Source organism: Daphnia carinata, unplaced genomic scaffold, assembly GCF_022539665.2.
Source record: "Daphnia carinata strain CSIRO-1 unplaced genomic scaffold, CSIRO_AGI_Dcar_HiC_V3 NW_026453037.1, whole genome shotgun sequence".
Classification (NCBI taxonomy): domain Eukaryota; kingdom Metazoa; phylum Arthropoda; class Branchiopoda; order Diplostraca; family Daphniidae; genus Daphnia; species Daphnia carinata.
In genome coordinates, this window is record NW_026712511.1 from 27,286 (window position 1) to 52,961 (window position 25,676).

The 25,676-nt window shown below is 37.3% G+C and overlaps 11 non-coding genes across 11 annotated transcripts; all 11 read left to right on the top strand.

Annotated features, from left to right (window-relative positions):
• The first annotated feature begins 7,392 nt into the window (after nucleotides 1-7,392).
• Trnaa-cgc (transfer RNA alanine (anticodon CGC)) lies at nucleotides 7,393-7,464 on the top strand. Its single transcript has one exon. It is a non-coding gene; the product is annotated as a tRNA-Ala (tRNA).
• Nucleotides 7,465-18,969: 11,505 nt separating this feature from the next.
• Nucleotides 18,970-19,041, top strand: Trnaa-ugc (transfer RNA alanine (anticodon UGC)). The gene has a single exon. It is a non-coding gene; the product is annotated as a tRNA-Ala (tRNA).
• A 764-nt stretch (nucleotides 19,042-19,805) lies between these two features.
• On the top strand, nucleotides 19,806-19,877 carry Trnaa-ugc (transfer RNA alanine (anticodon UGC)). The gene has a single exon. It is a non-coding gene; the product is annotated as a tRNA-Ala (tRNA).
• A 764-nt stretch (nucleotides 19,878-20,641) lies between these two features.
• Trnaa-ugc (transfer RNA alanine (anticodon UGC)) lies at nucleotides 20,642-20,713 on the top strand. The gene has a single exon. It is a non-coding gene; the product is annotated as a tRNA-Ala (tRNA).
• Nucleotides 20,714-21,836: 1,123 nt separating this feature from the next.
• On the top strand, nucleotides 21,837-21,908 carry Trnaa-ugc (transfer RNA alanine (anticodon UGC)). The gene has a single exon. It is a non-coding gene; the product is annotated as a tRNA-Ala (tRNA).
• Nucleotides 21,909-22,674: 766 nt separating this feature from the next.
• On the top strand, nucleotides 22,675-22,746 carry Trnaa-ugc (transfer RNA alanine (anticodon UGC)). The gene has a single exon. It is a non-coding gene; the product is annotated as a tRNA-Ala (tRNA).
• A 766-nt stretch (nucleotides 22,747-23,512) lies between these two features.
• Trnaa-ugc (transfer RNA alanine (anticodon UGC)) lies at nucleotides 23,513-23,584 on the top strand. The gene has a single exon. It is a non-coding gene; the product is annotated as a tRNA-Ala (tRNA).
• Nucleotides 23,585-23,944: 360 nt separating this feature from the next.
• Trnaa-cgc (transfer RNA alanine (anticodon CGC)) lies at nucleotides 23,945-24,016 on the top strand. Its single transcript has one exon. It is a non-coding gene; the product is annotated as a tRNA-Ala (tRNA).
• A 332-nt stretch (nucleotides 24,017-24,348) lies between these two features.
• Nucleotides 24,349-24,420, top strand: Trnaa-ugc (transfer RNA alanine (anticodon UGC)). Its single transcript has one exon. It is a non-coding gene; the product is annotated as a tRNA-Ala (tRNA).
• Nucleotides 24,421-24,780: 360 nt separating this feature from the next.
• Nucleotides 24,781-24,852, top strand: Trnaa-cgc (transfer RNA alanine (anticodon CGC)). The gene has a single exon. It is a non-coding gene; the product is annotated as a tRNA-Ala (tRNA).
• A 332-nt stretch (nucleotides 24,853-25,184) lies between these two features.
• On the top strand, nucleotides 25,185-25,256 carry Trnaa-ugc (transfer RNA alanine (anticodon UGC)). The gene has a single exon. It is a non-coding gene; the product is annotated as a tRNA-Ala (tRNA).
• Nucleotides 25,257-25,676: the final 420 nt, after the last annotated feature.

The window sequence follows — 25,676 nt, forward strand, 5'->3', positions numbered from 1 at the left end:
CTTTGATGTCTTTCCTCATATAAGGCCAATAATAATGATTCTTTACTTTCAAATAGGTTTTGTAAAAGACTAAATGTCCACTCATCGGTGCATCATGTAGTTCTTTGAGCACTAGATGGCGCAACGATGTAGGCAAGACCAACTGATGGCTAGTTTCGTTTCTTTTGCTATCGGAAGATGGCAGCACGTGCCGGTAAAGTGTACCGTCGATAACTTCAAAATAATCAATTTCTTTTACCCAATCTGGCTTAGATGGGTGAAAAGCTTCATCAAGTTCACCGTTATCTAAATATTTTCGAATGGCTATGCAAAGGTCGTCTTCTAATTGTTTTTCACATATTAATTTAATATTACGTTCGGTTTGGATACTAGCTATTTTTAAGCGTGACAAGCAATCTGCATTTTGGTGAATACGTCCCGGTCTATATTTTAATTCATAATTTGTTGCAGCCAACAGTATAGCCCATCGTCCTAATCTCCCATTGTTATCTTTCTGATTTTTAAGCCATTGTAGTGGACGGTGATCACTAATAATCTCAAAAGGTTGGTCTAAAAGGTAATGTCGAAAATGCTTAATCGCATCGATAACCGCAAGTGCCTCTTTTTCAGTCGTACTGTATTTAGCTTCTGCCTTCGTTAACTGTCTACTGGAATACGCGATTGGGTGCTCGTGACCATTTTGAATTTGTGACAGTACCGCTCCAATGCCATAATGGCATGCATCGGTGAAAAGTAAAAATTTCTCGCTGAAATTGGGGTAAGCAAGCACTGGTGGAGTCACTAGAGATGTACGCAAGGTTTCGAAAGCAATATTTTCTTCATTTCCCCAATTAAAAGGTTTCCTGCTAAGATCTTTATGGGTTAATCTGGTTAACGGTTTAGCTATTGATCCAAAATTTTTAATAAATCTTCTGTAATACCCAGCTAGACCCAGAAATGATCTGACTTCATCTACCGAAGCGGGCGTTTTATAATTAACTATTTTCTCAATTTTACTCGGATCAGGTTTAATACCATCAGTCGAGATGACATGGCCTAAATAATTGACCGAATTTTTAATGAGCTGGCAATTTTTAAGTTTTAATTTTAAATTGGCATTCTTCAATAACTCAAAGATTTCTCGAATATCGTTCAAGTGATCGTCAAAAGTGTCCGAAAAGATGTTTACGTCATCCAAGTAAACTAACGCCTTACTTCCCAAAACGTCTTTCAGTACATAATTCATTAGTCTTTGAAATGTCGCAGGTGCATTACATAATTCAAATACCATGCGTTTAAATTCGTAAAGGTTATTTTCTACTACAAATGCTGTTTTTCAATAGCCGGCTCATCAACTTGAATTTGCCAATAGCCTGAAGCTAAATCAAGAGTGGTGAAAAATTTCTTCCCATACAATTTGTCCAATGTTTCATCTATCCTCGGCATAGGGAATGAATCCTTTTTTGTAATACTATTTAATTTCCTACAGTCAACTCAAAATCTTACTTCTCCACCCTTTTTCTTCCACTAAAACCACAGGTGAAGCCCATGGCGAATGTGAATATTGGATCACATTAGCATCCAACATTTCCTGTACTTTATCTTCCAATATCTTTCTTTGATTATTTGTAACTCGATAAGGGCGTTGTCGAATAGGGCCTCTTCCTTGTGTATCAATTGTATGTTTAATGAGATTAGTGTTCCCTAATTCTGAATATTTTGCTGCGAACAAGTCGTGAAATCATTTAATAGTTTTGAGAGCGGAGCTCGAAATTCAGCGTCGACTTCTGAAATTAAAACGGGCTCACTTTTAATAGTAGGCTTTTCTTCTAATTTACTTAAAGCAATTTTCCCAATTACGTGACTGAATAATTTCGATTACGCCTAATGTAGTGTTTCTAGGAATGATGACATGATTTAACGAATGATTTTCGACCATAATTTGATATTTCCCATCTTTAGCTACGTTCCCAATGAATTCCTCAATAAAAATACCGTTCGGCAAATCCTCTGCTGGGGTAAACATAAATGTGGTATTAGGGGGGACATACGGAAATGAACCTTTCATTTGCGTTGCAATTACTAGCGAAGTCTGACGAAATAACGTCGTCTTTTTGACCGTCGTAACTACCATGTCTGGTACCCTAGAGATGGCTGATCCCTGCTCATCTCTTGCTAAATAAATGCTCCTGGCTTCTCCGTCAAGCCAAAAACCGTGTTTCTGGATTGCATCCCATCCAAGGATACAGTCTTCAGAAACACCATTTGTAATAATTTCTGCTGTGGTAATTTCTGAAATACTCTCTCGTGAATAATACTTTTAGACGCGCCTGTATGAAATAATGCTTGTAACGGTATCTGAAAATTTTTTAATGGAATTCTAGGGGTCGATTCATTTGTTATAGTTGTTAATTTTGCGACTTGTCTGGATTTTAACTGAGGCTACCTATCAACTGACCCGAAGTTACAGTTGATATCTATTGGTTTCCCTGACGCTGAGGGGGACCTGGAATATTCGGCCTATCGGAGCTCCTGAACTTGAGACAGTTATTCGATTTGTGTCCGATTTCACCACAAGAGTAACAAATTGGAGGCTGTGCTTGTTCTAAATTATGCCGTTGGAATTTACGGCATTCCGATTGCGTATGCCCACGAAAACCGCAGAAATTGCAAGTTATGCCATGTTGAGTAGGCCTATTTCTCGAATCATTAAAGGGTCTCGAAAACGAGGGCGTGGACTGTGTAGGTTTTTTGGAGAGTCCCGCATTTTGGTAAGAATTGGTGTTATTATTGGGTCGATGAGGAGGAGGTCTCCAATTTCTGTCTTGATTGCCGCTATTGGTTTGGAAGGAAACTTGTTTCTTATAAGGGTTTGAGTTTGAGAAAAAACATGAGTTTGTTAGGTCTCCAATTTCTTAAACAGAAATTGGAGACCTAACAAACTCATGTTTTTCCCGATCTGTCTCTAAAGCTTCCAAACGAACGGCATAAATACGCGTTGATGCTACAAGCTCGGTAAAGTCGCGAAATTCTTTATAACGTACTTTGGCCTGTAATTTGAAATCCAACCCCTTGATAAATTTTTGCATAAGGATTATTGTGAACGATTTCTCTGCATAACCTGCTGGATACGCCTTCTTAAAAATCTCGTGCAAGCGGTGCGCATAGTCGACAATTTTTTCGCCTGGTTAGCGTTTAGCCTTATTGAATTTTTTAATATAGACTTCGACGTTTTCATCCCCATGAAAGTGATCAAGTAACGCTTCTTTAATGGACGCATAATCATGGGGATGCTGCCTGATAATGTTTTGAAGTACTGAAAAAGCCTTATCTGTTATTTTAGCATCTGAATAATCTTTTCTTCTGACCATGCTGCCCCATCAACTATGCTTTCAAAAGATTCTAGCCAAGAGTCGAAGCGAGAAATTGGACTTCCCGAAAAGGAAGGAAGCAATTGTAGGCGCGAAAAAGTGTGTTGGTTTGTCTGAAAATCATTTAAGTCGTTGACTGTGGCAGCCCTGAAGGGGAACAAGATTTGGCCATGTTGGGATCAAATATGGGAGGATTTAACTTCTTTCGGCGTGGATTCGGAGGGTGTCCTGAAATGCTGTTCGTGATTGCCTCAGTTGCACTATCAGATCTTCCTGCCGGCTGGATTGCTAGGCTTGAGGAGGGTGTTGAGTGCGTGACTGGCAGGAATCCCGGTTTCTTTGGCGTGTTCGCCTTCTCCTCGGAATGCGTTCCGACAGCGGCGATACTTGTTGAGTCGGTGGGGTTTGCTGTTCTTCCTGGGTCCTCCGAATGTATGACAGCAACTGTCTCAATTCGGTGGTAGCCGGTATGAGAGCGTCCCCGATTTCCTTCGTTATCTGCTGTCCGTCTTGTTGCACCGGTGTCCGGAAGTTGTTGAATTTCGTCTGCAGAGATCTCAGTTCCGACAATAGCGCCTCCAAACCGATTATGGCCTGAACCTTTCTTAGGTAAGAGACCAGCTGGAGGGTGTCTGTGAGAAATTTCAGCTGGTACTCCTGCAGGGTGTTCTTTAGGAAGTTGGAGAACTCCGTTATCTCGAGTGTGAGAAGGTAATATGTCTCTTCCTTGCGGTGGTTGATTAAGTTTTCCCTGGGGGCAATGTTGAAAAATTTCTTGTCCGTCTCCGGCGTGAATGTCAGCAAGTCGGCGATGGTGTAAGTCAGTCCTAGTAGGTAAATCGTAAACTCCCTCGCATAGGTTGTGAATATTGTTATCAGCACGGTCACTTGGGGCTGCGCAACCTGCGCCGTGGTCAGTCGACTGGCTCTCACTACCAGAATTGCACGCAAGGATTTCAGAATTATCTCCGCTTTTTTCAAATCCGTTGGCACTTTGTTCTGGTATTGATACTGCTTCCGGATTGTTTGTATCAACGCTATTAGTTGTCCCCAAATTATCGGATCGGTTGATCGGAAATCCAACTCCCTCTCCTTGAGATACTTGAGCGTGAGTAGCAGGGACGGTAGCTGACCCGTCGGCTCTGGAAGTATTCTCGATTGATTGGCCTGGATCTCGTGGTATAGGCGATGGAGACCCGAGTTGTGGTGATTTTCCATCTAATGGACTCTTCTTTTGAAAATAACTGAAAATCGTACTCGAGAGAAAGCTAGTTTTCGACGCAGGTTTAACAAGTGATTTGAATGGAAAAAAACGAGAAGCTAACCTTGCATAAACAGACGGCGCGGGCTGAGCAGGTGCAACGGAAGCTTTGCTACGGGCCCAACTTTTCCTAGTGTTATTTTTTACTAATGGGGCTACGGCCTCGTACGCGGTGTTAGACCTCAATTTTCTCAACTGGGTATTATCAGTCTTTACTTTTGGAGTTAAAACGGGAGAGGCAGATTGCTTAACGCTTTCTGTTTCTTTGTCTGACGTCTTACAGTCTTGAAATGTATGCGGGGCGGTCGTGGTAGACGCTAACAATTTTTCAAAACTAATTTACTTAGCAATCGTTTCGTCATTGATTTGCACTACGAGCTACAGGAATTAACGGAGTGTTCAAAGGTGTACGAGAAAGTTTATGCCCGCCTGACTTAACATCGTCCATCATTGTGGTAGAGCTCTGAAAAAGGCTGTCACCATTATGTAAAGCATCTTCCCGTGTGGGAAGACTGACTTTACTGTATTAAGACAATAAGAAATAAAAACAAGCTCGGAGGCGTATTTCTCACAATGATGGATTTATGATTTTAAGTGAAACATACTACAAGAAGCAAGACATAGAAAGAAAATAAAGAAACAGTAGGGAAACGTGAGAGGGAAAGAGAGACAATTATAACCAAGTCTTACCGTGATAACACGAGTAGGTAGCGGAAAGAAATCGACACGGAAGCGAACGAGATAACCTCACGCCCACTAAGGCAACTCACAATCAAATAGATTGAACAAGTGTCAAGAAGAGGACAAATGCACTGTCCAAGAATAACTAAGTTTGAACAGATGCAATTTAAAGCAATTTAGGCAAATAAGTTCAGACTAAAGCGTACAATTTACTACACAATACTACTAGCCAGAGATAAGCGCAACAAGAATAAATTCAGGCGACTACTTTACTCAGATACAAGTTCTTGTCTGATCTTTCCCATATTTTGGGTTCACGATTACACTTCGCATATTGGCAAATTGGTGAGTTACTTTGCGAGTATTTGCCACCAATCAAAGATGTTTAAAATGGCGTGATAATGGTGCGATGATGGGCGTCGCCCGTGCCGCCAATCAAATGTTTTATAAGTGGCGTGATGCTGATGACACATGGATGCGTCAGCTAGCTAGCAGGTGTTCATCTAGGTCACCCGTGTTGCGTATATATGTTGTTGCAATTGACATGTTTTATACTAATTACTTATTAAAGATACTACAGAAAGGGCATATAAGTTGAAGATGTATATTGGCTTCGTTACAATAGAAAACCATTTCCTAGTAAATATTTAAATTTGCAAATCATTCGGTAGCCGGTGAAATAGGACTGAAATGAAATAGGACTGGAGAAATAGGACTGAAAATTTCCACCCCTATTTCTACCGGAGAAATAGGACTGGGAGAAATAGGACTGACTTTTAAAAACGTTTAGGACAGTCCTATTTCTCCATGGCATCAGTCCTATTTCTCCTCGGCATCAGTCCTATTCAGTGTTTCCACTTTCCGCAAAGTGAAAAGCGCACCGTTCAACGCTGCCCCTTGGTGGCTCTTATTGAGGAACATTTTAATTCTGAAGTTGCATAGAGGCGCTAAAGGCAACAGCGGTTGGGTCAAAAATCTCAAAATCCCCAGATATCCCCCAGATATCTCCGAAAATTAAATGGGCTCTGGGCAATCCCTGAAACCCTAGATTCCCAAAACTACACCCTAGATTACAAAAATTTTCCTTAAATCCCCCTAAATAGGGTAATATCCCTAGAAGGGGAATGGCTGGTCCTATTTCTCCTTAGAAATAGACCTATTTCATTTACCTTGTTCCAAGGGGAACGATGAGCCTCCAATCCGGTAGGCAATGTATTACGTAAGAGCGGCGGCTTATATCCATTTCCCTTTTTAAAAAACCGATGGTGTTCACTCATTAGATAAATAGTTCACAAAACTTTTTTTGCTTATCCTATTTTAATTTAAATTACAGGAGAACATGAACTATATTATATTTAATAGAGTTCATTAAACAAACTACTATTAGACATACTACAGAAATATTTATTACTTATATCGCACATTATGTGGTCATAACCAACTTTTCCAATTGAACTAATGTTTTACTATTTCATACATCTTTCGTTATATACAGCTCTTACATATTCAGATTTTGCTCTATTAATATTTTATTAAATGAACTCTATTAGATTCAAAATAATTCATGTTCCCCAGCAAATAAAATTAAAATAGGATAAGAGATAAAACATTTGTGAACCATTTAAATAATGAGTAAACGCCATCGATTTTTGACAAAGAGAAATGGATATAAGCCGGTGCTCTTACGCCAGATTGGAGGCTCATCGTTCCCCTTGGAACAAGGTAAATGAAATAGAACTATAGCTAAGGAGAAATAGGACTGATGCCGAGGAGAAATAGGACTGTCCTAAAAGTTTTTAAAAGTCAGTCCTATTTCTCCAGTCCTATTTCGTTTCAGTCCCATTTCACCGCCAATCAATCATTCAAATAATGTCAATAACGTTTGAAAGAGACTACATTCATCTTGATCACTTATAGAACAATATTTTGCATTATTTGTACATAAAAAATTTGCCCATGAATGCAGAACTTATATAAAATTTAAGTGCCATTTATATCTGAAAATGGACTAATGCGACAACAGAAACAAGAATGATTAAATTTGATAATATAATTGACCAAAAAACATCTGGCTTTCAGTAAGATCGAGTCTATATGAATGGGGTTGTAACTCAGAGGTAGAGTGTTTGCTTCGCATGTGAAAAGGCCGGAGTTCAATCCTCCGCAACTCCAACCCAAAGAAGGATTTTTGATACATTCGAATACCGAATTCCATCATCATCAAAAAGTAACACATCCAATTATAGGTAGCATTACATGTAAAAGCAACTGCAATAAAACCAACGATGTTGATGGTCTACAAACAATTTGGAACCATAATTAAACGTTGCACTTCTGGTTCATTTCGTAACGAAGCCATGAGAAAATACAATCTTTGAATTATATTGTGTCTGTTTGTTGTTCTTGTCAATATAATTATATGTTACGTCCATTGCCCTTCTTTTGATAAACTACGTCTTATAAATGTCCTACTTCAAGTGTTGATGCCCTTTCGCAGAAATCTATTTTTATATTATATTTGACATCCTCCTTGTTGCTGATTGGATGTGCTAGATGCGTAGGACATCGCGCCATGCATTTCCATGAATACGAAATGCGTGTGCGACATTCCGCATCCGGAGTCATTTGACGGAAATGCTATGTTTCCCTCATTCTTGTGGAAGTATAAAAGAATGCCCTTTTTGTTCCCAAAAGTCAGTCCACTTCAGTGTTTCAGTTTCTCAGTTCTACAGTTCTTTAGTTATCTTCAGTTCTCTTCAATTCTCTTCAGTTCTCTCCTGTTTTAATTCCAGTTCTAGTTTTTCATTCTTAGTGCTACAAAGTGCTGTTTAATTCTTAAAGTCTAGTGAGTTCAATTTTATATCTTATTCAATAATTATTGTGAGTACTCCTCATCGCTTCTTGTGCGACCGGCAGCCTTATTATCTTTATTTTTCCGTATAACATTTACCATCTCTATTTTATCTTCGCCACGGTAGTGACGGTAAGATTAAACTCGCATAACTCCATTTTTATATTCCCGTTTCCCATTTATATCGTATAATTGTGTATTCTTTTATTATCCTTTGGGCCTATTAGAATAAAATATATTCGACATTGTGGTAACGCCTTCCGAGTTTATTTTCTTATTACAATTGGTCTTAAATAACGTAAAGTCATCTTTCAATCACTAAAAGAATGCTTTACATAATGGTGGCAGCGATCTATCGAACTCACCCACAATGACGGATACTATTTTTACTAGTAGGCCTAAACTTTTTCGCACACCTGTATTCGCTACTAAAAGTCCTATTGAGCCAGTTATTCAAATTGACGAAGCTGTAGCCTGAACTCTTAATTTTGATAAAATTCCACTTCAAATCTTGCTGGATCTGATAAGTTTACGGGTAATAAAACTTCGAGAAAGGCAACAGAAACTATTAGGAAATCTGCCTCTCCTGTTTTGAAGCCTAGTGCAATTCCAGATAATCCCCAGTTAAGAAATGTAAGATCGAACTCTGCGTATGAGTTGGTAAAGCCAGTAGACCTTTCAAACGTTCGCAAACCACGAGCCCAACGTAAAGCTGATACCTCGACTGTAAGAAACTCTCCTTCCTTCATAGCCCAACTAGTAAACCATCTTTCACCCAAGCAAACCGTTTCCACAAACACTTCCCCAACAAACGCTTTTTTGAACACCGTCTCGGCCCTTTTTAAAAAAAAGAAGACAACCAATGGAAGACCAACTCAACGTCAATCTCCAGAATCTGTTCCAAGAAGTCAAGACGAAACAGAACAGCATCTTCCAGCTACCGAACAGTCAGCTACCGTTCCTACTGCTAGCCATCAAGAGCCTCAAGGAGAGGGAGAAGGACTTCCAATCGAGCGACCCGAAAATCTGGGATCACCTTGTCGCGTTGATGCGCGACATTCAGAGGAATTACGACGCCGAAAAATTAACACTGACGGATTGGAAACAACCGAAGACACTTCTGAAGTACCTGACATCCATTCTGGAGGTGAAAGCCAGTGTACCGATCACGAAGAAGACGAAGAAGCCGACAGAGGAAATTGTGACGGCTCAAGGAAATTTTCACGCGACACGCGAGACAGGTTTTGACTTGCCTACACGGACAAGTTTACAACATCATAGACCTGCAAGAGGTCACACCAACAAGACAGCAAGAACTTTTCGGGCTCGTTCCAAGACGGGACATCACCGACAGAGACGAGGACGGGAGATACGTCGAAATCATCACCAAAGTGAGCGACACATCAATTCATCTGGAGGAGATCTTGCTGGAGTCCCAACGAACGTTCCTGAAGGAAGTAGCCAACCTAGCGTCATACCTAAAGGAACTACAACTCATCAACAATTTGGAGGTGCTACAGCCGGAAATCATATTCCTTTTGGAAAAACTGAACAATTTTCCGGAAGCCAACAACCCGTTCCTCGCACAGCAGGCGAGCGACATCAAGCCAATAATCACGCAAACGGAACAAAAATTGAGACAATCGCTGACGTTCATACAAACGAGACCAACACAGCAGCCAATCCAACAAACATCGCCGCTGTCGGGCAGCATTCCGAAGAGGAAACGGTCGCGCAGAAGAAACTATCGTTCCAATCCGTCACAAACTCTATACAGTCCTCGAGCACGCCTACTCAGCCGATCGGATATAACGCAAGAGGATCTAAGGCAATTACGAACGACACTTCAGAACACCCTCAGAATCCACAGGGAGGAACTTGGAAATTGTTAAAATTTAATCCAAAACATGGCGGAATCTTATTCTCCATCAAGAGCGGCCACGGTCGATGATTTGAACGATTTAAAAAATAATCAGCACACCTTTTCTCGTTTACAACTACTTCCTTCTTTTTCTGGTAATCCCCTTGTGCGCTTTGACTCCTGGTTGGAATCTTTTGAAAGTATAGTAGATGGGTCAGGTTGGTCTGAGGGGAAAATTATTCAGATGTTAAGGGCAAAATTGGTTGATAAAGCTTTCTCGATTATTCAGGCAACTTTGAAGGTTCATCCTCACAACTATGCTCTAATTAAAGAATCTCTTCTTGATCATTTTCATGGGGACGAAAATGCAGATTTTTAGCAAAAGAAGTTTAATAAAGCTAAGCGTAAGCCAGGGGAAAAGATTATAGAATATGCTCATCGTTTGCAGGAAATTTTCAAACGCGCATATCCTGTAGGCTATTCAGAAGCATCTTTCGCTATAATTCTTATGCAAAAATTTATAGAGGGGTTGGATTCCAAATTACAATCGAAAGTTAAATATAAAGAATTTAAGAATTTTAATGATCTTGTTTCTGCAACCCGAGTGTATGCATTGCGAGTGGAAGCCATGGAAACGGATAGGGAAAAACATGATTTTATTAGGGCAGTGACTGCACCGTCTGATACCAAAGACACAGAATTAAAAGAACTTAAAGAAATAATATTGGAGCAAAAAGAATTCGTTAATAATGCCGTAGCAAATATCAGACAGGGAAGCAAACAAGTAGATGACCCTAAAACTGAGAAGGAGGAAATCAAGAGCGCACTTCTTGAGCTAACGCAAGCGGTAAGGCAATTGCAATTTGATAAAAACGTATCAAGTGCACCCTATAAGAAACAAGTTTCGTTCCAAGCTAGTAACAGTAACCAGGATAGGAATTGGAGACCTCCTCAGCCGAATAACAATAACAATGGCGCACAAACTTTCAATAAATTTCCAGATAGGCCTACAGCTCATAACCCTCTTCTAACGATAAGCCTACACCACCACAGCTGACTAGCAATTTTTGTGGATATAAGGGTCATTCTCAGACAGATTGTCGCAAATATCAACGGCAAAGTTTGGAACAAGCTCAGCCACCAATATGCTATTCATGTCGGGAAATTGGCCATAAATAACTTTCCAAAGGCAAAAAACTAGAATAGGCCTAACATTCCAGGTCCGCCTCCGAATCAGGGAAACCAATAGGTATCAACTGTAACTTCGGGTCAGTTGATAGGGAGCCTCCGTTTAAATCCCGACAAGTCGCAAAATTAACAACCATAACGAATGAATCGACATCGAGAATTCCATTGAAAATTCATCAGATCCCATTTCAAGCATTATTCGAAACAGGCGCGTCTAAGAGTATTATTCACGAGAGATTATTTAAGAAATTACCCCAAAGAGGTCAGGTGATCTGCAGTCAACTTGATTTTGATTTATACGATATAGGGGAGAAAAAATTACACACGCTGGGAAGAGTTATTTTACCCGTACGATACGGAGAGTCGGTTTTGGAACAAGAGTTTATTGTTACAAATGGTGTTTCTGAGGACTGTATCCTTGGATGGGACGCAATCCAGAAACACGGATTTTGGCTTGATGGAGAAGCCAAGAGCATTTATTTAGCAAGAGATAAGCAGGGATCAGCTATTTCTAGCATTCCGGACATGGCAATTACTTCGGTCAAAAAGACGACGTTATCTCGTCAGACGTCGCTAGTAATTGCCGCGCAAATGAAAGGGTCATTTCCGTTTGTTCCGCCTAATACAGCTTTTATATTTACCCCAGCAGAAGATTTGCCGGCCGGCATTTTTATTGAGGAGTTCGTAGGAAAAGTATCGAAAGATGGACAATATAATATTCTGGTTGAAAATCATTCGTAAAATCAAGTCAAAATTCCTAGGGATACGAAGTTAGGTGGCATCGAAGTTACTACTCGAGCGATTGGAAAAATTTCTTTAAATAAAGTTGAGGACAGGCCTAACGTAGTAAAAGAGCCTATTGTGATTCCGGAGGTCGACCCTGAATTTCAAACACAGCTCGCTAAATTATTAAATGACTTTCACGACTTGTTCGCTGCAAAAGATTCAGAATTAGGCAACACAGATCTTATAAAACATACAGTTAATACACAGGGACGAGGCCCTATACGACAACGCCCTTACAGAGTTACAAATAATCAAAGAAAATTATTAGAGGATAAGGTACAAGAAATGCTTGATGCGGATGTAATTCAGCATTCGAAATTCGCGATGGGCTTCACCTGTGGTTTTAGTTGAGAAAAAAAGTGGAGAAGTGAGGTTTTGCGTCGATTATCGAAAATTAAATAGTATCACAAAGAAAGATTCTTTTCCTATGCCAAGGATAGATGAAACATTGGATAAATTGTATGGGAAGAAATTTTTCAATACTCTCGATTTAGCTGCTGGATATTAGCAAATTCAGGTAGATGAGCCAGCAATAGAAAAAACAGCATTTGTTGCAGAAAATAATCTTTAGGAATTTAAGCGTATGGCATTTGGCTTGTGCAATGCACCTGCCACATTTCAAAGACTAATGAATTATGTACTGAAAGACGTTTTGGGAAGTAAGGCATTAGTTTATTTGGAAGATGTGATAATCTTTTCTGATAATTTCGACGACCATTTGAGGGATATTCGTGAAATTTTTCAACTGCTACAGGATGCAAATTTAAAATTGAAACTTAAATAATGCCAGTTTATTAAACGATCGGTAAATTATTTAGGCCATGTCATTTCGAATGAAGGGATTAAGCCAGATCCAGGGAAAAATCGATAAAATAGTGAATTATAAAACACCTTCTTCCGTAGACGAAATGAGATCATTTTTGGGATTAGCTAAATATGGGGATAGCAGGAAATTCACTTCTAAATATAAAGGACCATATAGGATAGTGAAAGTATATTCTAATAATACTGTAGATATAGCGGATAACTCTTATATCAGTCAACGTACTCACGTTAACAGATTAAAACCTTTGTATGAAACAATGCTTTGGAAGACAGAGCATTGTCCCCCATTTGAGTCGTCTTCTGAATTTGAGAGTCGATTTCGTAAAACGATTTCTACTCAAACTATTGATTTGTCAGAAAATGTGGATAGGCCTATAGATGAGGTTGGTGATTTGGGTGATGTCCAAGAAATTGTAAACCCTTCTGTAATAAACAACGCACTTCTGGACGAAGATATGAAAATACACACCGGAAAGGAGTTTGAAAACCAGCAATTTCAAGCAACGGAAAATAAACAAAATTCTATGGAATTACCAATGAAGACGGATTTCATTCAACGGAATTCGCAAGATTCTGGAATTTCTCAAGAAAATGGGAAAAAAGATGATCCCAAAACGGTCTCGAACACCGGACGTCCAAAAAGAAATCGCAGGAAGCCTATTCGATACACTGCTGGATTTTAATTTGAATCTTTCCTTCTCTACTTTAATTACGGGCAGAAGGGACTATATAAGCTCGTGACACATAGTGGCAGATATTCAACAGTTTGTGGTTAGTGATCTTGATTACGACATGAATTCGGACAGCACTGTTGAATTGAACGAGTGGGACGTCACCCAAACCGTCGAAGTAGCGATGACTTCGCAATTGACCATGGGAGAGGAAGAGCCTGCGGGAAAAAAGTGTAAGCTCGAAGACGGTGAAGTCGAAAGCACCGACGAAGAAGAAGAAATTAAGAGGGAGAAGGATGTAGTCTGTATCCAGCAGTGACTGAAGAACAACGAAAGCAGAGAGATGAAGCTGACAAGTATTGTGATAACATGTTGGAATCCTACCGAAGCCCAGAAGCCCATTCTGAGGATTCAGAAGACGAACACAACTGGCGTAAGGAAAAGAGGCGTTTCAACAGGGAAATGCGGAAGCGGACCAGGGATTTGGCGGACGAACTTCAACTTCAAATCCGTCAGGAAAATTGGAGAAAAGCAGTTGTGAAATTGAAAAGAATTTTGGATCTTGACCCTGAGAATAGGAGCCCACCTCTCTACGGATGGTTTCCCGAGGATTGGAATCCTCACTACCGTTGCAGATTCTGCAAGAACAATTAAAGAAGAAAGACAGATGAAGAATTTTTTTTTTTCGTCTTTATAAAATTTATCTCTTTTTTTGTAATGCTTTTCTTGTGGCCTATCATATTATTCCTTTTGTTTATGTGTTATTTTTCTTATGATTCTATTCTTGTGTCTCTTTGTCAACATTTAGCATGTTTTGCATTGGCTTATCCGACAAACAATATACTTGTCAGTTAGATACAAATTTTGGGTATACAATTTTAATTTTGACTCTTACGGATAATAAAAATGGGGAGAAGAAAAAAAAAAAAAAAAAGGGGAATTCTTTTTTTTTTAACGAGCCACAGTTGGTGGAGACGTTGAAAAAAAATTTAAAATAAATAATAAATAGAAGCTGAAATTCAAATATATCAAAGAGAGGAGTAGTATTACACTACTGTAATAGAAATTGGATAAGCGAACGGCAAGGTTGCGAATACAGGATGACATATATATATATATTTTCAAATATATATATATAGAATCTGACGATAATTTCTTCTGTTTCTTATAGTTTTTAAATTGTATCAATTGTTATTTCTGTTATATAGATATATGCTTATTATATATTAATTTTTGTATATGCTTTGTATTTCGTGGAAATTGTAATCTGTTCCCTTCTTCATGTTATCCATATACGGTTGCCCCTTCGCTTGCTTCGCAACAAAAACGGATTCAGAAACAAAAGAAGACTTGCTTACAACATCAAGAAGAAACAATTTTTTAATTGTTTCTTCTGCGTTAAACGTGTCGTTTTTTGGAATCGAAAAAGAAGAAATTTTTTTTTTTTTATCAATTCCAAGTAGTTATTTCAAGAAAGCTGACAATGACACTATTTCCCTATATAACAAACGTGAAGCCCAGGAGAGGAATCAATCCTTTCTCACAATTTTTGAAAATCCTTTTACAAAATGTCTAAGGACCATACTGGAGATTATCGGCTTTATCCCTACACCACTCGTCGGCATAGTTCCGACAGATATTGGCGACTTCGACAAGACAATTCGACTGAGCCGGAAGCGGGGCCATCTGTCACCCCCCGCACGTCACCTGTTCCGCCCCAGGTACCTTTTCCACCTCAAGTGAATTTGCCATCCCGGATCCGTGTTCCACCCTGGGTCCAATCCAACCCGGCTACACCTCAGGCGACATCCAACCCGGTGCGCGTAAGGCCAATCGCTACGCTTATGCCGGAACCCGTACGTTCTTACCCCGCGCGCCCCACCTGGCCTACCCGACACGACTTACACCTGCACGAACTACACCTTCGCACAGGAGTCTTGAAATTAGAGCTACAAAACGTGTTATACGAAGAGAATTGGCAGCGGTCTGTCGAAAAGCTTCAAGAAATTTTAGAACTCGATCCGCAGAACCGCATGCCTCCACCACAGAATTGGGCGCTATCCCAATGGTGGATAAAAGACGTCTGCCCTACCTGCGGACGGCCCGGTAGGCGCCCCAATGGTCCGATAGTCATAACCATCGATGATTAACCTTTCGTTGTATTGTTTTCTTTATGCTATCATTTTTCTCCACATTCATTTCTTTTATAATTAAATCTTGTATGTCCTTTTGTAGTCTATTATCTATTATATACAGACTTTTGATTCTACATTTGTATTTGTATTCTCTTAACATTAAAAAAAAAAAAAGATCAAACGTAAAGGTGATTTTACGTCATGATATATATATAACCTGATGTATATACAAATCACCTGTTTAAAAAAAAACAAAAAAACAATAGGAAAAAATAAAGAAAACGAAAGAAAGAAATAATGATAATGGAATGGATAAGAGAATACATAATTGCTTTGATGTGTATTTGCACTTATTTTGTTTGTCTTTTATATTCTTATTTGCCCTTTTATTTTCTATTCCTTGCCGTAGCGCGGCTACTGAAAAGCCGTCGGGAAAGAATGTTGACCTTTCGAAGCCGTCGGGAAATTTTTCACTTTTACCTTCTTTTTCTTCTATCTTTTATTCTATCTCATATATATATATATAGAAATATTTTAAAAAACCAATGTCGACGTAGAATATTTTGGCCACTGCTTTATTAAATTTTTCTTATGTACTATTCTTTTCATATTTCTGTCATATGTAGAAATGTCGCCATTACCAATTATTTTACTGCTATGCCTTATTGGAATGAAAACGCAAGCTTTTGAAGCGACTGTATGTGATTGTGCCGAATCCTCAAAAATGGGAATAATTCAATTTTCGGATGCCGATTGCCATCCGGAAATAAATGATAAACATTCCCTCGACGTACAATATTCCATATGTAGTGAAGTGCGTGCGGCTGTTCATTTTCCAGGATATATTTGTGCAAAGTGGAAACAAATACGACATGTCACCATAAACTTTTTTGGACAATTAGTGACTGTGCCCGATAAAATTCCACTCGACACTACGCCAAATGAGTGTAATGATATGATTAACAGTCTTCGGTGCGACGAAAACAAAATGAGTGCTGCGGAAAATAAATATGTGTTTGACCGTGAACCTGAAATTTACGGTCGATGGCTTCAAACGATTGATGTGGAAATTATTAATTGTGTGCTCGAAAAGGTGGTTTGTATCAAGATATAGAAGACGGTAATTTTTCGACACCGATTGGAATTGCTTCGGCCTCAACAGGTCATTTGTCGCATAATCACTTGACATTAGTTTGGGACAAAACATATACGCAACGATCTGAACCGAAAGCTCATCTCATTAAATCTGGAATTGGAAAATTAATACGAAAAACGGAAAATGATAAAATTTTTCGCCTTCAAGATGACAAAAAACAATTGGATTTTCATTTAATTTTTCAACCGCGTTGTATTCCCATACAAAACTCTTGTTTAAAGAAATCTGATGCCTTTAATATTCTCGGCCAATCAAAACTCTTCGTTACAACGGCGGCCATCATGGAAAATTTGTCGACAATAATATTAGCGGACCCCGCGCCATCTGACGGCCAAAATTTGGACCATCCCGCTACTTTACAATATGTTCGTGATCAACTTACGGACCATGAAAATGAATTATCACGATTAATTCAAATCTTACAGTGTGATTCAAGAAATGCGAAACATGTAAGAGCAATTATTGCAGCACAATATAATGGCTGGTTAGCTGCTTCACATCTAGATCTACCCAAATGCACAAAATTACAAGCCTTTGGAAAAACCGCCGTTGTCATATCGTGTAAACCTTTAAATGTGACTTTTGAAACCGTCGTAACATCTTGCGGACCGCAACCAAAATTTAAAAATTATACAATTAACCTGGACGGTTGGGAACTCGTTAAATATTCGCCGTGTTATTGGACAAATGGATTTGTGAACTTCAATGACATACCTTATGCGTTTCGCAATAACACTTGGAATCCCGTGAACGCAAGTATCGTGTAACCGGTACAAACTCCTGCGCATTCTTTTCGGTATGAAGATGTAAAATTTTTCGATTATGAACATAAAAGTAACCCTGCGTATAGTGAAACTATTATGGATCATATGAGTATAATGGCTGATATTGCCGCAGCGATGAATGAACATTCGCCGAATGAGTTTTCAACCAATAATCGTCCAAGTGTCACCAACGTTTTGTTATCCGCATCTGGAGTGACCACTTATACCAGCTGGTGGGAAACTATTAAAAATTATTTCTTCATCGGCGTACTCTGCCTCCTGGGTCTACTTTTCTTATGCATTTGTTATGGCTGTGGATTTTTCGGACTTATCAGCAAGTTATGCTGTCGCCCAATTCAAGAACCGGAGCCGGATTTCGCTTACCAAATCTGATTAGGGGACGTAATCTCGCACCGCCGGGAGTGATGTAACGAAGCCATGAGAAAATACAATCTTTGAATTATATTGTGTCTGTTTGTTGTTCTTGTCAATATAATTATATGTTACGTCCATTGCCCTTCTTTTGATAAACTACGTCTTATAAATGTCCTACTTCAAGTGTTGATGCCCTCTCGCAGAAATCTACTTTTATATTATATTTGACATCCTCCTTGTTGCTGATTGGATGTGCTAGATGCGTAGGACATCGCGCCATGCATTTCCATGAATACGAAATGCGTGTGCGACATTCCGCATCCGGAGTCATTTGACGGAAATGCTATGTTTCCCTCATTCTTGTGGAAGTATAAAAGAATGCCCTTTTTGTTCCCAAAAGTCAGTCCACTTGTTGTTGAGCAGTGTTTCAGTTTCTCAGTTCTACAGTTCTTCAGTTATCTTCAGTTCTCTTCAATTCTCTTCAGATTTCTCCTGTTTTAATTCCAGTTCTAGTTTTTCATTCTTAGTGCTACAAAGTGCTGTTTAATTCTTAAAGTCTAGTGAGTTCAATTTTATATCTTATTCAATCATTACTGTGAGTGCTCCTCATCGCTTCTTGTGCGACCGGCAGCCTTATTATCTTTATTTTTCCGTGTAACATTTACCATCTCTATTTTATCTTCGCCACGGTAGTGACGGTAAGATTAAACTCGCATAACTCCATTTTTATATTCCCGTTTCCCATTTATATCGTATAATTGTGTATTCTTTTATTATCCTTTGGGGCTATTAAAATAAAATATATTCGACATTGTGGTAACGCCTTCCGACTTTATTTTCTTATTACAATTGGTCTTAAATATCGTAAAGTCATTCTTTCAATCACTAAAAGAATGCTTTACCATTTCAAAGAATACCAAGTATGCACACATTTTAATTAAGACAAATGTAATATCTAACTAAGAAAATTTCTTTTGAATCAATTTACAAGCAGTAACAAGGACGATTGAAATTTTACCTGAAATTTGCAAAAAACGTAATTTGTGTAAATTGATATGAAAATGTGGGGTTGTAACTCAGTGGTAGAGTGCTCGCTTTGCATGCGAGAAGCCCGGAGTTCAATCCTCCGCAGCTCCAATTCACTTCTTTCTATATCTAGTTATTTCCATTGGTGTTGTGAAACAGAACAAGTTTTTCCAGTCCCGTTTTTCCAAGCATAGAAAACCATTTCCTAGTAAATATTGAAATTAGCAAATCATTCCAATAATGTCAATAACGTTTGAAAGAGACTACATCCATGTTGATCACTTATAGAACAATATTTTGCATTATTTGTACATAAAAAATTTGCCCATGAATGCAGAACTTATATAAAATTTAAGTGCCATTTATATCTGAAAATGGACTAATGCGACAACAAAAACAAGAATGATTAAATTTGATAATATAATTGACCAAAAAACATCTGGGTTTCAGTAAGATCGAGTCTATATAAATGGGGTTGTAACTCAGAGGTAAAGTGTTTGCTTCGCATGTGAAAAGCCCGGAGTTCAATCCTCCGCAACTCCAACCCAAAGAAGGATTTTTAATACATTCGAATTACCGAATTCCATCATCATGAAAAAGTAACTCATCGAATTATAGGTAGCATTACATGTAAAAGCAACTGCAATAAAACCAACGATGTTGATAGCCTACAAACAATTTGGAACTATAATTAAAGATTGCACTACTGGTTCATTTCAAAGAATACCAAGTATGCACACATTTTAATTAAGACAAATGTAATATCTAACTAAGAAAATTTCTTTTGAATCAATTTACAAGCAGTAACAAGGACGATTGAAATTTTACCTGAAATTTGCAAAAAACGTAATTTGTGTAAATTGATATGAAAATGTGGGGTTGTAACTCAGTGGTAGAGTGTTCGCTTTGCATGCGAAAAGCTCGGAGTTCAATCCTCCGCAGCTCCAATTCACTTCTTTCTATATCTAGTTATTTCCATTGGTGTTGTGAAACAGAACAAGTTTTTCCAGTCCCGTTTTTCCAAGCATAGAAAACCATTTCCTAGTAAATATTGAAATTAGCAAATCATTCCAATAATGTCAATAACGTTTGAAAGAGACTACATCCATGTTGATCACTTATAGAACAATATTTTGCATTATTTGTACATAAAAAATTTGCCCATGAATGCAGAACTTATATAAAATTTAAGTGCCATTTATATCTGAAAATGGACTAATGCGACAACAGAAACAAGAATGATTAAATTTGATAATATAATTGACCAAAAAACATCTGGGTTACAGTAAGATCGAGTCTATATAAATGGGGTTGTAACTCAGAGGTAGAGTGTTTGCTTCGCATGTGAGAAGCCCGGAGTTCAATCCTCCGCTACTCCAACCCAAAGAAGGATTTTTAATACATTCGAATTACCGAATTCCATCATCATGAAAAAGTAACTCATCGAATTATAGGTAGCATTACATGTAAAAGCAACTGCAATAAAACCAACGATGTTGATAGTCTACAAACAATTTGGAACTATAATTAAAGATTGCACTACTGGTTCATTTCAAAGAATACCAAGTATGCACACATTTTAATTAAGGCAAATGTAATATCTAACTAAGAAAATTTCTTTTGAATCAATTTACAAGCAGTAACAAGGACGATTGAAATTTTACCTGAAATTTGCAAAAAACGTAATTTGTGTAAATTGATATGAAAATGTGGGGTTGTAACTCAGTGGTAGAGTGTTCGCTTTGCATGCGAAAAGCTCGGAGTTCAATCCTCCGCAGCTCCAATTCACTTCTTTCTATATCTAGTTATTTCCATTGGTGTTGTGAAACAGAACAAGTTTTTCCAGTCCCGTTTTTCCAAGCATAGAAAACCATTTCCTAGTAAATATTGAAATTAGCAAATCATTCCAATAATGTCAATAACGTTTGAAAGAGACTACATCCATGTTGATCACTTATAGAACAATATTTTGCATTATTTGTACATAAAAAATTTGCCCATGAATGCAGAACTTATATAAAATTTAAGTGCCATTTATATCTGAAAATGGACTAATGCGACAACAGAAACAAGAATGATTAAATTTGATAATATAATTGACCAAAAAACATCTGGGTTTCAGTAAGATCGAGTCTATATAAATGGGGTTCTAACTCAGAGGTAGAGAGTGTTTGCTTCGCATGTGAAAAGCCCGGAGTTCAATCCTCCGCAACTCCAACCCAAAGAAGGATTTTTAATACATTCGAATTACCGAATTCCATCATCATGAAAAAGTAACTCATCGAATTATAGGTAGCATTACATGTAAAAGCAACTGCAATAAAACCAACGATGTTGATAGTCTACAAACAATTTGGAACTATAATTAAAGATTGCACTACTGGTTCATTTCAAAGAATACCAAGTATGCACACATTTTAATTAAGGCAAATGTAATATCTAACTAAGAAAATTTCTTTTGAATCAATTTACAAGCAGTAACAAGGACGATTGAAATTTTACCTGAAATTTGCAAAAAACGTAATTTGTGTAAATTGATATGAAAATGTGGGGTTGTAACTCAGAGGTAGAGTGTTTGCTTCGCATGTGAAAAGCCCGGAGTTCAATCATTGAATTCCATCAATGAAAAAGTAACTCATCGAATTATAGGTAGCATTACATGTAAAAGCAACTGCAATAAAACCAACGATGTTGATAGTCTACAAACAATTTGGAACTATAATTAAAGATTGCACTACTGGTTCATTTCAAAGAATACCAAGTATGCACACATTTTAATTAAGACAAATGTAATATCTAACTAAGAAAATTTCTTTTGAATCAATTTACAAGCAGTAACAAGGACGATTGAAATTTTACCTGAAATTTGCAAAAAACGTAATTTGTGTAAATTGATATGAAAATGTGGGGTTGTAACTCAGTGGTAGAGTGTTCGCTTTGCATGCGAAAAGCTCGGAGTTCAATCCTCCGCAGCTCCAATTCACTTCTTTCTATATCTAGTTATTTCCATTGGTGTTGTGAAACAGAACAAGTTTTTCCAGTCCCGTTTTTCCAAGCATAGAAAACCATTTCCTAGTAAATATTGAAATTAGCAAATCATTCCAATAATGTCAATAACGTTTGAAAGAGACTACATCCATGTTGATCACTTATAGAACAATATTTTGCATTATTTGTACATAAAAAATTTGCCCATGAATGCAGAACTTATATAAAATTTAAGTGCCATTTATATCTGAAAATGGACTAATGCGACAACAGAAACAAGAATGATTAAATTTGATAATATAATTGACCAAAAAACATCTGGGTTTCAGTAAGATCGAGTCTATATAAATGGGGTTCTAACTCAGAGGTAGAGAGTGTTTGCTTCGCATGTGAAAAGCCCGGAGTTCAATCCTCCGCAACTCCAACCCAAAGAAGGATTTTTAATACATTCGAATTACCGAATTCCATCATCATGAAAAAGTAACTCATCGAATTATAGGTAGCATTACATGTAAAAGCAACTGCAATAAAACCAACGATGTTGATAGTCTACAAACAATTTGGAACTATAATTAAAGATTGCACTACTGGTTCATTTCAAAGAATACCAAGTATGCACACATTTTAATTAAGACAAATGTAATATCTAACTAAGAAAATTTCTTTTGAATCAATTTACAAGCAGTAACAAGGACGATTGAAATTTTACCTGAAATTTGCAAAAAACGTAATTTGTGTAAATTGATATGAAAATGTGGGGTTGTAACTCAGTGGTAGAGTGCTCGCTTTGCATGCGAAAAGCCCGGAGTTCAATCCTCCGCAGCTCCAATTCACTTCTTTCTATATCTAGTTATTTCCATTGGTGTTGTGAAACAGAACAAGTTTTTCCAGTCCCGTTTTTCCAAGCATAGAAAACCATTTCCTAGTAAATATTGAAATTAGCAAATCATTCCAATAATGTCAATAACGTTCGAAAGAGACTACATCCATTTTGATCACTTATAGAACAATATTTTGCATTATTTGTACATAAAAAATTTGCCCATGAATGCAGAACTTATATAAAATTTAAGTGCCATTTATATCTGAAAATGGACTAATGCGACAACAGAAACAAGAATGATTAAATTTGATAATATAATTGACCAAAAAACATCTGGGTTTCAGTAAGATCGAGTCTATATAAATGGGGTTGTAACTCAGAGGTAGAGAGTGTTTGCTTCGCATGTGAAAAGCCCGTAGTTCAATCCTCCGCAACTCCAACCCAAAGAAGGATTTTTAATACATTCGAATTACCGAATTCCATCATCATGAAAAAGTAACTCATCGAATTATAGGTAGCATTACATGTAAAAGCAACTGCAATAAAACCAACGATGTTGATAGTCTACAAACAATTTGGAACTATAATTAAAGATTGCACTACTGGTTCATTTCAAAGAATACCAAGTATGCACACATTTTAATTAAGACAAATGTAATATCTAACTAAGAAAATTTCTTTTGAATCAATTTACAAGCAGTAACAAGGACGATTGAAATTTTACCTGAAATTTGCAAAAAACGTAATTTGTGTAAATTGATATGAAAATGTGGGGTTGTAACTCAGTGGTAGAGTGTTCGCTTTGCATGCGAAAAGCCCGGAGTTCAATCGTCCGCAGCTCCAATTCACTTCTTTCTATATCTAGTTATTTACATTGGTGTTGTGAAACAGAAAAAGTTTTTCCAGTCCCGTTTTTCCAAGCATAGAAAACCATTTCCTAGTAAATATTGAAATTAGCAAATCATTCCAATAATGTCAATAACGTTTGAAAGAGACTACATCCATGTTGATTACTTATAGAACAATATTTTGCATTATTTGTACATAAAAAATTTGCCCATGAATGCAGAACTTATATAAAATTTAAGTGCCATTTATATCTGAAAATGGACTAATGCGACAACAGAAACAAGAATGATTAAATTTGATAATATAATTGACCAAAAAACATCTGGGTTACAGTAAGATCGAGTCTATATAAATGGGGTTGTAACTCAGAGGTAGAGTGTTTGCTTCGCATGTGAAAAGCCCGGAGTTCAATCCTCCGCAACTCCAACCCAAAGAAGGATTTTTAATACATTCGAATTACCGAATTCCATCATCATGAAAAATTAACTCATCGAATTATAGGTAGCATTACATGTAAAAGCAACTGCAATAAAACCAACGATGTTGATAGTCTACAAACAATTTGAAACTATAATTAAAGATTGCACTACTGGTTCATTTCAAAGAATACCAAGTATGCACACATTTTAATTAAGACAAATGTAATATCTAACTAAGAAAATTTCTTTTGAATCAATTTACAAGCAGTAACAAGGACGATTGAAATTTTACCTGAAATTTGCAAAAAACGTAATTTGTGTAAATTGATATGAAAATGTGGGGTTGTAACTCAGTGGTAGAGTGCTCGCTTTGCATGCGAAAAGCCCGGAGTTCAATCCTCCGCAGCTCCAATTCACTTCTTTCTATATCTAGTTATTTCCATTGGTGTTGTGAAACAGAACAAGTTTTTCCAGTCCCGTTTTTCCAAGCATAGAAAACCATTTCCTAGTAAATATTGAAATTAGCAAATCATTCCAATAATGTCAATAACTTTTGAAAGAGACTACATCCATGTTGATCACTTATAGAACAATATTTTGCATTATTTGTACATAAAAAATTTGCCCATGAATGCAGAACTTATATAAAATTTAAGTGCCATTTATATCTGAAAATGGACTAATGCGACAACAGAAACAAGAATGATTAAATTTGATAATATAATTGACCAAAAAACATCTGGGTTACAGTAAGATCGAGTCTATATAAATGGGGTTGTAACTCAGAGGTAGAGTGTTTGCTTCGCATGTGAAAAGCCCGGAGTTCAATCCTCCGCAACTCCAACCCAAAGAAGGATTTTTAATACATTCGAATTACCGAATTCCATCATCATGAAAAATTAACTCATCGAATTATAGGTAGCATTACATGTAAAAGCAACTGCAATAAAACCAACGATGTTGATAGTCTACAAACAATTTGGAACTATAATTAAAGATTGCACTACTGGTTCATTTCAAAGAATACCAAGTATGCACACATTTTAATTAAGACAAATGTAATATCTAACTAAGAAAATTTCTTTTGAATCAATTTACAAGCAGTAACAAGGACGATTGAAATTTTACCTGAAATTTGCAAAAAACGTAATTTGTGTAAATTGATATGAAAATGTGGGGTTGTAACTCAGTGGTAGAGTGCTCGCTTTGCATGCGAAAAGCCCGGAGTTCAATCCTCCGCAGCTCCAATTCACTTCTTTCTATATCTAGTTATTTCCATTGGTGTTGTGAAACAGAACAAGTTTTTCCAGTCCCGTTTTTCCAAGCATAGAAAACCATTTCCTAGTAAATATTGAAATTAGCAAATCATTCCAATAATGTCAATAACGTTTGAAAGAGACTACATCCATGTTGATCACTTATAGAACAATATTTTGCATTATTTGTACATAAAAAATTTGCCCATGAATGCAGAACTTATATAAAATTTAAGTGCCATTTATATCTGAAAATGGAATAATGCGACAACAGAAACAAGAATGATTAAATTTGATAATATAATTGACCAAAAAACATCTGGGTTTCAGTAAGATCGAGTCTATATAAATGGGGTTGTAACTCAGAGGTAGAGAGTGTTTGCTTCGCATGTGAAAAGCCCGTAGTTCAAT